This window comes from Oryza sativa, chromosome 4 (genome assembly GCF_034140825.1).
Source record: "Oryza sativa Japonica Group chromosome 4, ASM3414082v1".
Taxonomy (NCBI): Eukaryota; Viridiplantae; Streptophyta; class Magnoliopsida; order Poales; family Poaceae; genus Oryza; species Oryza sativa.
Genome location: NC_089038.1, coordinates 17,169,233 through 17,183,948, shown reverse-complemented (window position 1 = coordinate 17,183,948; position 14,716 = coordinate 17,169,233). Strand labels below are relative to the sequence as shown.

The following is a 14,716-nucleotide window of genomic DNA, read 5'->3' as shown; positions in this document are numbered from 1 at the left end:
CGGATTCTAAATAATATTCATTGACATAAATTAAAATCCAAAACCATATATTATAGTTGGGCATAAATGATGAAGGAAATATAAACGTATAAATAACAACATCAAACTACAAATAACTTTGTTGGGAATGATAATTCAATATTAGGAAAATTATATGACTTAATCCTATTTTCAAATTTAGCTATAAATAATTTAATATAGAGAAAACTATAAGTTACAATAATTTTTAGTGGATCAAATAGTGCTAAATCTAATAATGTAAATGAAAAAACAACTTAAATTAGTTAGAAATTGAAAAAAACTTCTTTTAGCCCACGTATGAAAATCTGATTCATTAATTCTGAACGGGTGCTTGTTTCATTGATATAAATTAGAATTTTTCATGTTCTATTCATACTCCATTTGTCTTAATATTATGTGAGTAGTCTAGGATCATGGTTGGATAGACTAAGAAAGAATAATGCCCAACATAAGCTGTTCATTGTTTTCCCTAGCTCAAGGCGAGAAACAAAAGAGGAGGGAAGATGGGTGTCGGTGCTCCGGCGACCAAACGATGGTAAGGAAAGTGGTAGGATGTATCCCACGATGTGACTCGTTCATAAACGGTGGAGGTTGGCAATGAAGAAACCAGAACAAGAGGGATGCAGGGGGGCAAAGAGGGAGAAACGACAACGACGAGCTCTAGTGGTGAACACAACTGGATGAGTGTGTCAAAACTAGTTCCCGGACGAGAGGATTCTGTTTTCCTTGAACACGCAGGAGAAACCAAGTAATATTATTTATCGTCTTCCCTAACCAACACAATAAACAAAAGAGAAGAGAAGAAGGGCAACGGTGCTCCAACGACCAAACGGCGGTGAGTATGGTGGTCGAGTGTGTTCCACAATATGACTCATCCAAAGATAGTGGTGGTTGGCAACGAAGAAAACCAGAACAATGGGCATGAGGTAGTCAACAACATGGTCCCGATAGAGAGAAACAACAACGGTGATCTCTTGTGGTGAACATGACTGAGTGAGTATGTCAAAACATGTTTCCAAACGAGGAGGTTCCGTTTTTCTTGAATGCGCAAGAGAGAGGGAATGAAGGGGATGTTGGTGATCCTTAAATGATAATATTTGACCGTCAATACCTGCAGATAATGAAATAAAATGTGGTATCCAACTAGTGGTAGGGATTATTACTAATCAATTCCACTAGTGTTGGTGAAATATGTGTATGCAGGTATTTTAAGGAGAAAACACACCCGGCATACAAGGAAACACACCTCTGGCCAATCAGACACAAGCACACGGATTGGAGGGCCCACAAGTCAGGTGAAACTGCCATGGAACAAGACATAACTGCCATAACCACCATCAGGGCCCACCAATCAGTGACCCCGCCAAAGGAGAGGCCAGGAGGTGGGGCCCACGGTTCGGCCGAACCACCACAAACTCCCCTCATCCTGGCCTTCCACGTGTACATTCCTGACGAAGTCCCAATGATGGTTGAGGGCATTTTGGACATTTCCCATAGCTATAACCGTTATATAGAGGCTATAAATAGAGCTCCTCTCCCTCACTTCAAGACACACAACTTTGAGCTGAATTACAAGAGGCTCTATTGTATCTTTTGTACATTAGAAATAGATGGAGAGTGAGGGGAAGCTCCGGGGGAGTACCCAAATACCCATGCATTGCAACGGATTACTGAGATAGTAAAATTAAGTCCTTGTTGAACAAATATATTTTTAATTGGTTGAAACAAGACCTTTCATCCTAAAAACAAACAATATGCCATGCCTAGAAAATTAAAGAGCTGTAGTCTACAAAGTACAAATTCACCCAAATCCTAATATCATTGCCCACATGTCAATGATGGTGGCGCTGGCAAACTCACCAACAGCACTACTATCTTTTAATAAGTGCTATAAATATGATTTCTAATTTATTGGATTTACTATCTCAATTTGCAAATAGTTGGCACGGAAACTATTCATCTTTCAATTTTGGACACCTATCAGTTTCGCATAATAAATTATAAATACTTAAAAAGTTGCCACATTATCAAAGTATGTTGCATCCTAGATATAAGAATCAAACTATCATTCATCATAAAGTAACCATTCAAAAAATATTGACGGTCCAAGAAAAATAATAAAAGTCAATAGTGCCAAATATGTGTAACATGAGGGAGGTAGTACTAGTTGTCTGTCCTAGCACTGCTCTACCACCGGCCTTCTTGAACCATGATCTTTAGAGCTAATAAAAAATGACTGACATTTGACACAACACATATAATCATAAATGTAATTAATAAAAAGAAGATATTTCAACAATGGCAAATTTCCACCAGCAGCTGCACTATGAATAGCTCTAGAATCACACGACATGTCTGTCACCTCAGTTTTTGATAGTAAGCCCTCTTATCCACTGAAACAGCAACCTTTGCAAAGTGACCACCAATAGAATCACTAATCCAATATACATACCTGTAAAAGAGGGAAGGCTGCACATGTAGGCATTATTAAGGAGCTCATTTACTAGGGATGGGTCTGCAAACAAAGGATAAAATTTAGTCTGCAAATATACCCGTTGTAATCTAAGTACTGAAGATAAGCAATTTCAGGTTTAATCAAACTTACAGCAGTTTCATAACCCATTATTTTAACCAACCATTTCAGCGTAAGAGAATTTTTCAAAAAAATTTGACATCTTCCTGAAATTGATAGACATTCCTCGTATCCCACATCTTACTATTTGTTGTGTTCCACTGAATTTAGAATGATAATAATAAGGCTAAAATGGTCTTTTCATTTGAAAATTTTCTCCTGATTCTCGTTTGGATTTGAGACTTCGTTCGAACAAAATTTTGAAACGTAACAAGCACCTTGTCGAGTTCCTTGGGATTCTCCCACTTGTGTCCCTCGGCGAGCACCTTCTTGAAAATGTCGCCGTACTTGCAGATGTCCTTGACACTAGCCTAGGAAAGCAGCTCGACGTCAAACCGCAGCATGGCGTTGGGCGGGATCGCCGGCGGCGGGCCGACCTCACCGAAGGCCAGCTCCGTTTTCGGAGGAATTGGCGGCTTGCTTGCCGACGACGGAGATGGCTTTTCTGCTGACATTGTTGTCACTTGCCGTTTCCCACTGGGCATGCCAAAAGCGTGTTGATGCGAAAAACACACACTGGCCTGGAAGATCTGCTTAACTTCAATGCAGGTCCAAAATCTTGCCTTTAGGTTCGTGAGCGTGCCAGTTGATTTGATCCTGCAATCAACAAGAAATAAAGACAAAAGAAACCTCGGGTAAATTCATAAACGATAGCTGATCGGCCAGTCGTCGATGACATATCATTTATCTTCAAGCCGATGTCATATGTGAATCGATCGGCAGCTATAAATAAGCAAGATAAGACTAAATCTACTCGATCGGCTGTAGATATTAACGCTATATAATCCTTCTGTCGATGTATATTTAAACCAAGTGATTGGGATAGATCAGACGCCATGCCGAGACAGTATAAATCACTTAGATTGAAATATATATTAACATAAAGATTATAAACACTTATAGCATAGCCGATCAGATATATCTAACATGTATCGGCTAGTACTCCGATACCACTCTGCGTTAAGATATTAAAACAGAAAATATATCAAACAGAAGCCTAATATACTTTATTACGATAAGATCTTAATATAAAGGGCAGATTTAGCATATCAATCAAACATATAAGACATGAAGCTAAATCAGGTAAGATCGGCTGAAACCCTGATACTAACTCTCTCGATGATCATAAAACAAGCCAGATATCATAATTATAAATACCACTTAATAGATCGAACTCAATCGATGTAGCATTAAGCATAAAGACAAGTATGAGATCTAAGCAAGATGATGAAAATCTATAAGAGATGGTAGATACATGATACAATCTAGATTAATAACAAAAACATAATTCTACCGATTGTTTCCTAACGATAAGAACCAGTCAATAACAAGTTATATAGCGTAACTAGCATAGATTGCAACATGTATATGATAACTCGACGGATTACATAAACCAGGTTAAAGTACCATAAAGATGGAAGCATTAACCCTGAGAACGCAAGCCGCCATAACAAGTTTTACCTCTAGTTGAAGATCGAATCGATGCAGCTCAACCCGAAAGCAAGAACTCGTCAAAATAAACGAAAGTAAAAAGGGTGGCTATGCGCCAAGATTGTATTGAACGATTATTAATTGATTTCTTGGGTTCTGGTCATATTTATACCCAAGATACAAAATATGTCCTTGCCGGACACGACACTTAACTCTAACAAACTCTAAGATACCATAAGTCTTTGCGGCAGATTTTTGCCCAAACATATCTCTAAGGAAATTACATGAAATATCCTAATTAATAGATACAATTGCCTTATCCGAAAGCTTTATCTCCATCATGGCAATCCACATGAAGCACTTTGAACGATTCTGGAAACAACTTTGAAACCATCTTCATTAGAATCGGTTGCATCACCTCCATCGGCTGTCTTTTGTCCGATTCATCTTAGATGATGCATACTCCAGCCGATACCTTCACAGCCGATGCATACTCTGTTCTTCGAATCGATCTCTTTATTGAATCCGCCTCGATCCCAATGTTGAATCTGGTTCACATCTTACCAAATTAGGTCGTCAACAGCGGGCTAGCCAATTTTCGCGTGCAGGTGGGCGGCCCGCACGCACCCAGTGGTCTGGGAAAATCGCGATTTTCGCGTGCGGGTGGCGCGCCCGCACGCGAAAACCGATTTCCATGCCGCCGCCTAGCCAAGGCCCACCGCCATCACCCTCGCGGTCGCCCGCCGCCGCCATCGCCCTCGCGGTCGCCCGCCGCCGAACACATCTCACATCACAAGAACACACATCACAAGAAGCATCACACATCAACAAGAACACATCACATGAACACATCTCACAAGAACAAATCACACACAAAAAACACAAGTAACAAAGAAAGGAGGGGGAGAGATAGATCCGGTCGCCTGTCACCAACGCATGCCGCCGAATCTGCAAAGGAGGGGAGGAGAGCCGCCGGATCTTCACGGGGAGGGAAGGGAGGGAGTGCGCGCCGCCGCGCGTCGCCGGATCAGCCGCCCCCTCCCCCGGATCTGCAAGGGGAATAAGGGGAGGGGGCGGGCTCCGCCGGATCCACCGCCCCCAAGCCCCCCCTCCGCCGGATCTGCACTGGGAGGAAGGGGAGGGGGTGCGTGCCGCCGCCGCTGTCGCCCGCGGCCGCCGCCGCCGGATCCGCCGCCCCCTCCCCTGGATCTGCAAGGGGAAGGAGGGGAGGGGGCGGGCACCGCCGGATCCGCCGCCTCCAAGCCCCCCTCCGCCGGATCTGCTAGGGGAAGGAGGGGAGGGGGCGTGCACCGCCACCGCTGTCGCCCGTGGCGGCCACCGCCGCCTGCTCTCCTCCCGCCGCCGTGCGCCGTGCTGTCGCTGTGGAGGGGAGAGAGAGGCAGGGAGAGAGAGGAGAGGAGAGGAGAGGAGTAGAGTGGGAGAGTGGTTGGTGGAGCGGGCGGTGGGAGGTGGGTTAAATGGTGGGCCCGTGCGGGGTGTGCGGTTGGCTTAGGACGCCCGCACGGGAAAATCAATTTTCCCGTGCGGGCGACACCCCACCGCCAGTTCTCTATTTTTCTATGCGGTTCCACTTACGAACCACATGGAAACAAAAAGGGGGGCGTCCAGGAAAATCAATCGTTTAGTAGTGGTTAATTAGCCTTTATTGGGAAGTAAGGAAGTCTAATGATGCAGGCTCGAGACAATAACCATGTGTTTCTTCATCAGGTTCAGAATACAAAGATATATTAGAAACTAAATCTTCTAGCATTAGGTACATCTCTTCTCTCTCTGGATGATTCCTATCTTCCACAAGGAAAGGAATACATGAACAATATCCTTCACCTCAATCCAACTACACCCTGGCTCCTTTTTTGCATTGATACTCAATCTTGTTCTTGTTTACACTTAAATTTGGCACCTGTGGACGAAATAGGGGAAAATTGCCAAAGTTTGAAAAGTGACGGATTTCCTTCATAGGGACGGTCAGACCACAGGTGTGTGGGCGGTTTGACCGGCTAATAGGGCCGGTCTGACCGCAGGTATGTGGGCAGTCAGACCGTCAGGGTCCGAGTCCGAGTCTGTTTTCGTCGGGTCTCGGATTTCCTTACTCGGGAAGGCATGTTTCGTGTTTCCTTTAGTTTCTATCTCGAGTTGGACGTGGAGAAGGGCCTGTAGAGGGTAAGACCAACCCCTATTTAAGGGACAAGGCAGGTTTATTGTAAAACCCCCGAATACAATCTACTTGAATCGTTCTTTTACTATGTTTTCTATTTTACCCTAGTTTTAGTCCATCTTTGTCGGTTTGTGCCGTAAACCGTCCGCCGCCGCTGCGAGAGTGTGACACCTCTTTGTAGGTTTGTCCTGAAAACCTTCCGTTTTACCCACGAGACGGGTAATTATCCTCATATCGATCTAAATCAGCATAGAGGCTGATTTTGATCTCTAAATCGGCTCCGCTAGCCGGTTTATCTTTTCTTTTTACAAAACCCATCTTGATTTGGCCCTTTGGCTTGATCGAGGTGGTTGGCGACTCCATATCACCGCAAGGCGTTTAGGTGTTGCGATCGTACTTGTCGACTTGTCAAAAAAGTTGCCAACACAATTTTTGGCGACTCCACTAGGGAACGATCTAATCGGCATATCAGGGCCGAATTTCGTTTAATCTAATAATTACTGTTCATCAAATCAGGAGTTTCGGCTAAATAGCTGAAATCAATCTACACTGTAATTGCTATCGCTACGCACTGGTTCTTTTCGCCGAATTAATCCGTTCGGCGGCGAAGTTAATTATCTGGTCGTCACTGAATCCATCTGAATACTTGCCGTCCAGCACGCCGCGTATACCGAGGATCATCGTCAGGAGGCAGAAGCCGGCTCGACGGCCTCGTTTCTTTGTGTTTCATACGGCAACAGAGAAAAGATCAGGCTACTAGAGCCGATCTACCGAGCAACAGCAGCAAGAACATTGTTTCCTTTTATTGCTACACACTGTTACCGAGAAGAAATAGGAAACAGAGCAGCCGATCTTATTTCAGATCGGTTAATTTTGTATAGTTTGCTACAGTACCGAAGTTACTGTTACGTCCAGAAAAATCAACAAAGGCTAGTTTTAATAAAATTGGCTAAACACAATAACATATCAAGACCGTATATTAATCTATTCGGTCAGCGATTTCGGCTATGATCTGTATGACCAGATTTAATCAAGAAATTTCTTCATTAACTATAACGAGCGGGAACGAGCTCAACAATGTTACTACACAATACATTAGGACCGATCAAGGCGTCGTGAAAGGAAACGTCCCGCTACCTCAAGTTGTAGTTTCACCGAAGGTAACCTCCGATTCATCCAACCCATACTTTGCTATTCAAAAGGTTAATGATCATTATGTAGATGCATATGCTATTTCTAGTTTTGCTCCTATACAATATGCTTATAATGCTATGGGGGGGCGTCAATGGGTGATTATACAGCCGATTACACAGGAATCGGCTATATGCAAAACCTAGCTAACGGTATGACCGGTCATGACACTGGTCTAACCGCATCCTATGCCGTTCAGACCGTACCTACCATAGCCGGTCAGACCGTCCATAGCCGGTCAGACCGTGCCCTATTTAGCCAGATCGGACCTCCTGTGGCCGGTCTGACCGCACCACTGATCACCGGTCAGACAGGGCCATGGGCCGGTCAGACCGGTTTCCTGGGAGTTTCTCCAGGTTTTTATACCACGACTAGCAGTACTGATTTTAATTATTATTCATCACCTGTTAATACTGTTAGTCATACTATTCCACGTATCCCTAATGCCTACAATGATATTAATAGGGGATATCCTCCCGATACTAGGTATGGCCAATATAACAATATTGTGCCGCAACAACCACCTTTTAGGCCACCAAGTCCACCACCAGATCCACCAAAGCCTGAAACTGCGGAGGATTGGTTTAGAAATACTATCAGAGAGAATTTCGCAAAGCTAAGGAATCGTGCTAGGGAGTACCAAAAGCCGTATCCTGATTTTTATGATATTAGGCAGCATATCCTGTGCACACGGGAGTAAAGCTGCACTCGTGTACACATGCGTCCGGATCCGTTCGATCGACATCCTACGGCCAAGTCTCCTAGCGTGGCAATTTTACGAATACACGCCCGCCTCCTCCACTTCTGTTTTGCATAACAGCCCATCTGGTACCGCCTCTTCAGCTGATCTCGTTAATCACGGCGCTGATATGCTACGCCTCTTCAGCTCCTCTTGTGGTTCCATGCGCGGCGCGCCGCCGGCAAAATATTTCATCGAGACGAAGGGGATCGTTGTTTTACTCTCAGATGTCTTCTGTTCATCCGAATCTGGTGACTACTTCGAATCATTCTACACCATCAAGAGACGAATCATTCTACTACTTCGAACCTGATGCTACGGTATTTTTAGTTTCTTCTCATTCATATCGTTCATATACAGGCTAGTTAGGGATAGCTGGTGCTGGCGTGCGGCTGCTCCATATTGCATACATCAAGAGACAAGATTAGATTGCACTAATTTTCGTTCAGACTAGCTACAGATTTCCATAACCTGACAAGTACACTGTATTGTTGTTACTTCTCCGCTTCCCTTACACGTCTAGCTCGACCAACAAGATCAACCGCACACATATAATGCTCCACAGTTTGAACTACTCCATAGCTTTCCACTAGTGAACGTGCACGTGCAAGGCACGTTTTCGTAATATATATTATTGCTGATCATATATATACTGATACATTATTAAAGAATCGTCATAGACACTGGTAAAAATAAAATTATTACATTGGTCATTCATGAAATAAACCTAATTTGTTATTTTATTACATAGCAATGGAATGGAAAAAATGTACAGGACAAAAATGTGAACCGATTCCATCACACATCCAATCAATACCATTCAAAATCATAGCTAGTCAGTTAGTGGCCAAGTTCAGTTTGTGGAAGTCCACATATAAAGATTCAAAGTGTAGACCTAGAAGGTGTATTAATCAGTGACCAACTGCTATAGTTACATCACAATATATCCCAGAAAGGTACTGTAAATTATAGGACAACAAGAGATTATATGAACTGATGCAAACATATTGCTGCAGAAACCTCAGCTCCCTGTCGGCATTTCCTTAGACAACAAGAGATTATATGAACAGTAAATTGTAGGCATTTCCTTTTTTTTTTCCTGGGGTTGCCATCATCTCCTTGTCTATGGTGCTTTACTTTTTGCAAAACCTCAGCTCCTCAAGTGCACCTGAAATTGAGAAAACATGTAATGTTATACTGTATCAAGATGCAATGCAGTAGATAAAATTTAGGGACATCTCTCTTATACAGTCAAATAAAATTTAACTGGACAATAAATCTCTAGGATGTACCAGGCGCTAGTTGAAGACCCAAAGTTCATGACATAGCCGAAAAAATATACTGTAACATGCAGAGATAAAGATATATTAAGAAGATGATAAATCCCAATGCTTTCATGGTAGTTTTGCAGTAAGTATATATATAGATACATACATATTACAGATTGTGAAGTATCCCACCTCCACAAGGGTCATTTACAGTAAGTTTAATAATCGTCAGTTATACCATGTTCCATAGTCCATAATATAATTGAGTTGTCAAACTAATACATAATATATACTGTAGATATGACCATGCATATTAATGATAGAAAGCAAATAGTCTGAAACACTAATAAAGGTCTTCAGATAAGTTGAAATGATAGCATGCTAGCATATTGCTGGTTAAAAATGGCTAGGAATAGAGAGCACAATAAACATATCCCACCATGATCAAGCACCAACTTCAATCAGATCGGTCAACCTTGTTTTTTCATTATTTTACCTCTTGTGAAACTCTAGGCACTCTGCGCACAGCACGGGCGCAGGTGGCGGAGGGGCACAGGGCTGCCGGCGGCGGCGCACGGCGGGCTGGGCGCAGGTGGCGGCGGGGCAAGGCACAGGCGCAGGCGACGGCTGGTGGCACAGGAGCGGATTTCTTTCCCTCTCGTTCCCTTCTTCCCAACCTATCCAGAATATTCTTGACCGTTTGCTCTCTTTTACTGAGCCTCTTTTACACGCTGCATCCAACGGCAGGGGCTGAATTTTGGTTGCATCCAACGGCTCATATAAAACATATGACGTGGCTTAATATTATTTGAGAAAGCTTGTTGCTTTCACATATTTAGATATATTGTCCATCAAGCAAGCTGCTGACAGCTTGAGAGTAAGGATGAATGACAACACACAGCTCATACAGGAGAACTGAGAAAGCATCACCTATAGAAACAACACCATGCCTGAAATTGCACGTTACTCATCCTCGCTCTGGCTACAGTTTTTTATAAGAAAAAGTACGAATGACACCCCCCGAACTATCGTGTTCGTCCGAATTACCCTCCTGAACCACAAAACCGGACATTCTTCACCTCAAACTATGCAAACCGGATGAATTACCCCCCTCGACCCAATCCGCGGTGGTTTTGGACTACATGGCGTACACGTGGCAGTTCAATCAGCATTTTATTTATAAAAAAAAAGTGGGACCCACATGTCACTCTCTCTCTCCTATCTCTCTCTCACACACACACTCTCTCTCCTCTCGGCAATGGCGGAGTCAGCAAGCGCGGGGAGGCGAGGCGAGCCGGCGGCGGCAAGGCAGTGGAGGAGGCGAGCGGCGGCGGGGTGCGGCGGAGGAGGCGAGCGCAGCGGCCGACGCCATGAGCGACAACCAGCCCCAGCCCGACGCCGTCGCCATCTCCCCCCGCCCGCGCCGCGTGCCGTCGTCCGTCGCCCGTCGCCGTCGTCGCCTCGAGCCCCGTCCGCGCGCCGTCACCCCGCGCCGCCTCGCCTCCTCCGCCGCCGCTCTCGCCTTCTCTGCTGCCGCGCTTGCCTCTTCCGTCGGTGCTGAGCGCGTGCAGGCGCATGTGCCGCCGCCGCCGCCGCCGTGGCGCGAGCAGGTGACGGCGTGGGGCATGGTGGCGGCACTGCTCACCACGGGGATCATCCCCACGCTCAACGTTTCCGCCACACTCCTCGCCTTCCTCGCACTTCGCGGCTGGACACACGCGCCCGCCCTCCTCCCCAGCGGCGGCGCCTCGAGCCCCGTCCGCGCGCCGTCACCCCGCGCCGCCACGCCTCCTCCGCCGCCGCCTCGCCTCTCCTCGAGCAGCGCGCGCTCTCGCCGCCGCTCGCCTCCTTCACTGCCCTGCCCCGCCGCCCTGCCCCGCTACTCGTCTCGCCGCCATGCTCGCTGCCTCCGCCGCCGCTCGCCTCGCCTCCGCGCTCACTGCTTCCGCCGCCGCTCGCCTCGCCGCCGCGCTCGCTGCCTCCGCCGCCGCCTCGCCTCCCCGCCGCCGCTCGCCTCGCCTCGCCTCCGCGCTCGTTGCCTCCGCTGTCGCCTCACCGCCGCCGCTCGCCTCACTTCCGCGCTCGCTGCCTCCGCCGCCGCCTCGCCTCGGCTCCCCGCACTCGCTGCCTCCGCCATTGCCGAGATGAGAGAGAGAGAAAGTGTGAGAGAGATAGAAGAGATAGAAGAGAGAGAGTATGACATGTGGGTCCCACATTTTTTAAATAAATAGAATGCTGACTGGACTGCCACGTGTACGCCACGTTGTCCAAAACCACCACGGATTGGGTCGAAGGGGGTAATTCGTCCGGTTTGCATAGTTAGGGGTGAAGTGTCCGGTTTTGTGGTTCAGGGGGGTAATTCGGACGACCGCGATAGTTCAGGGAGGTAATTCGTACTTTTTCCTTTTTTATATGAACCTGACAGGTGGCATTCCACTATTCATAACTAAGAGGTCAACAACGTAAGGCAACATTGCAAAGCAATACTGTTTAATGATTCATACAGGTCTCCTATGTAACTACCTGAGCCAAAACTACAAAAAAGAAGGGGGCAAGAATTTTTATCTGGGTCATGAAAGAACTGGTTCATAATGACCTATAAAATCATATAACTCTACACAGATGCTGTAAATTCACAAGCAAACAAATAGGCACTGTGAAAGATATTTCGAAAAAAAAAAGGTCAGGAAGAGGCACCCTACCCTTCATCAAACCTCAAAGCCTCGAGCTACAATAATCATATTGCCATCCATCCATGTACAATCTGAGCAAAAGACAGGGCAGTGAATAAGTGAACAGTGTGACAACCAACAATTGCACACACCATGTTCAAATCAATCCACAATGTAGTAAAATACTTTTCAGATTATTTTTTCTCAAATACACATTTCAGATTATGTATCATAAAAATAGTTTCAATATAGTAAAAGGCATAGGTAGTACTGAGGAGGTTTCATACATCTAAAATATTCACACATAGATCTAAAAGAGGTTTGAATTATCAAATAGAAATCGCCACTCACAACCATCAACTTGAAAGTCCCAACTCCTAAAAGCCAAAATCTATAGAATTCAATATTAGTTCGATTGCCAGGTTTCTGAAATTGTAATCTCTACTTCTGTCAGTCAGTCCCAGTAACACCAAGTTGAAAATGTATTAATGAGGCGGCAGTGAATTAAAAGCAAGTCCAAGCCAACAGAACATCATGTATATAGAAGTGATTCCTTGCGTAAGTTGAAGTCTACATGAGCAATGAACAAATATAATTGATGTTTGCATGACTCAGATATTAAGCAAGATAGGGGAATTATGGAAGAGTTGAGCACCTTCTTTTTCTGTTACAAGAATTTTTCACTCAGACAAAATTCTTCTTTGATAACACTTTTACTGAACCCAGTCCATATATATATATATTTTTTGACCAAACAGTAGACACGTTAGATGTAAAATGACCCAAATCGGTCCCCCAAAAAAAAGAGCAGTACCGCTGCTTCAAGAACAGCCACATTATCTGTGGCTGTGATAAGAGATCTCGCTTGAGACTGCGGAGATAGCGGCCGTCGGAGTACAGTTGGTCGTCGTCGCCTCGTCGCCCGGCTGCGATCCTCTGCTGGCTGGCCGTTAATGTGGCGGGGTCGATGGTATATGCTGCGGTGTGAGCAGACCCCAGCTCTCTTTCCTCTCCGTCGCGGCGCGAGCAGGGAAGCAGGGCAGCTCCAGCGGGAGGCGGCGGCGGCAGGCTGGAAAAGCTAACGCGCACGTACGCGTTGGCGGCGAGCGTTTCCGATTGTTTAGCCTAATTAATTAAGTGATTAGTAGATAATGACGGTAATTAAGATATGATTTTTTTTTTCCGGAAGATTTTTCATACTAACCGATTGAAAACTTTCAAGTTAGATTTGAAAACTTTTGAAGTCAAATTTTAAAAACTTTCAAAACTCAATTTGAAAATTTTCAAATCAAAATTTAAATGTGTAATACAAATTTTGAAAACTTTCAACTCATATTTAAAAACTTTCAACTCATATTTGAAAACTTTCAACTCGAGATTTGAAAACTTTCAAGTACAGATTTGAAAATTTTTAAGTTAAGATTTGAAAAAATATGAAAACTTTCAACTTGAGATTTGAAAACTTTCGACTCAGATTCGAAAACTTTCGACTCCAATTCGAAAACTTTCGACTCAGATTTGAAAACTTTCGACTCGAGATTTGAAAACTTTCAGCCCAAATTCAAAAACTTTCAACTCGAGATTTGAATACTTTCAAATCGGATTTAAAAATTTTCAAGTTAAGATTTAAAAACTTTCAACTCAAAACATTTTGAAAAAAATAAGTGTGCTAAAGATTAAAAAAAAGTAATCAGAAAAAACGAAAAAAAACCGGAAAAAAATCGCAAAAGAAAAAGGAAAAAACAAATCGCGAAAAAAAAAAGAAAAATGGGCTAATGGGCCGGGAGGCCCGGGAGCAGCTGACGCGCGCGCACCAACTAGCAATGCCCGCGGCAGGCGTGCAGCCGCGCGCGAGCGGAGTGGATCGGTTTCGAGGGATGCAGCTCGGTTTGGCTAGGGTTAGGGGCGGCACGGATTGAAGAAGGAGGTGATGCGGGTGAGCAAGAGCGGCGCAACGGCGGTGCGGTGGAGGCGGGGTAGGAGGAGGTCTCGCTCGTTAAGCCGCCTCCACGGCTTCCCCCTTGCGCAGCAACCAAGGCAGCGTCGAAGTCGGAGTTAGCATCAGAGGCAGCGGTGGCGGCAGCGCAGGTGGAAGGAAGCGGCGGAGCGAGCGGGAACGGGGAGGATAGCACCGACGAGCGGCATGGGGAGGCGGAGGGAAGAGGCGCGCGACGTGAGGAGGGCGGCACAGGCGTGAGGAGGGCGGCGCAGGCGGAGGGAAGCGTCCGAGAGAGCGGTGGTTTGTGGGTTTTCTCTTTTTTTTTTCTTTTTCTTTCTCCCAGACGATGTGGGTTCGGTTTGTGGAGACGTGATAAGGAGTTGGTCCAGGTGGCTGGGTGGGTTGGATCCAGGATTGTAGGATTGGAAGATTGCATGATTGTGGATGAACTTGTACTTTTTATATTAGTATAGATGGAGTGGAAAAATCTCATCCCCTTGCTAACCAAACCAACGCGAGCACTAGCCATCAGTAGGCCCACTAGCTAATCAGCGCAAACGCCCTACTTCTCGATCTAGCGCGCATTTCTGGCCCACTTCGTTGTGTTTTATTCTGGCCCACCAGCGAGGAAGTGAGAGGAAACGCTG

At 45.4% G+C, this 14,716-nt stretch overlaps 1 long non-coding RNA gene across 2 annotated transcripts; it reads right to left on the bottom strand.

The window, feature by feature from the left end:
* Nucleotides 1-8,975: 8,975 nt before the first annotated feature.
* On the bottom strand, nucleotides 8,976-10,178 carry LOC136356381 (uncharacterized). 2 transcript variants are annotated; one of them, XR_010741138.1, is made up of 3 exons: nucleotides 9,955-10,178; nucleotides 9,483-9,531; nucleotides 8,976-9,358 (listed from the first exon to the last, which is right to left on the bottom strand). It is a non-coding gene; the product is annotated as an uncharacterized lncRNA (long non-coding RNA). The 2 variants fall into 2 exon arrangements; XR_010741137.1 differs by lacking the exon at nucleotides 9,483-9,531.
* Between the last annotated feature and the right edge of the window lie 4,538 nt (nucleotides 10,179-14,716).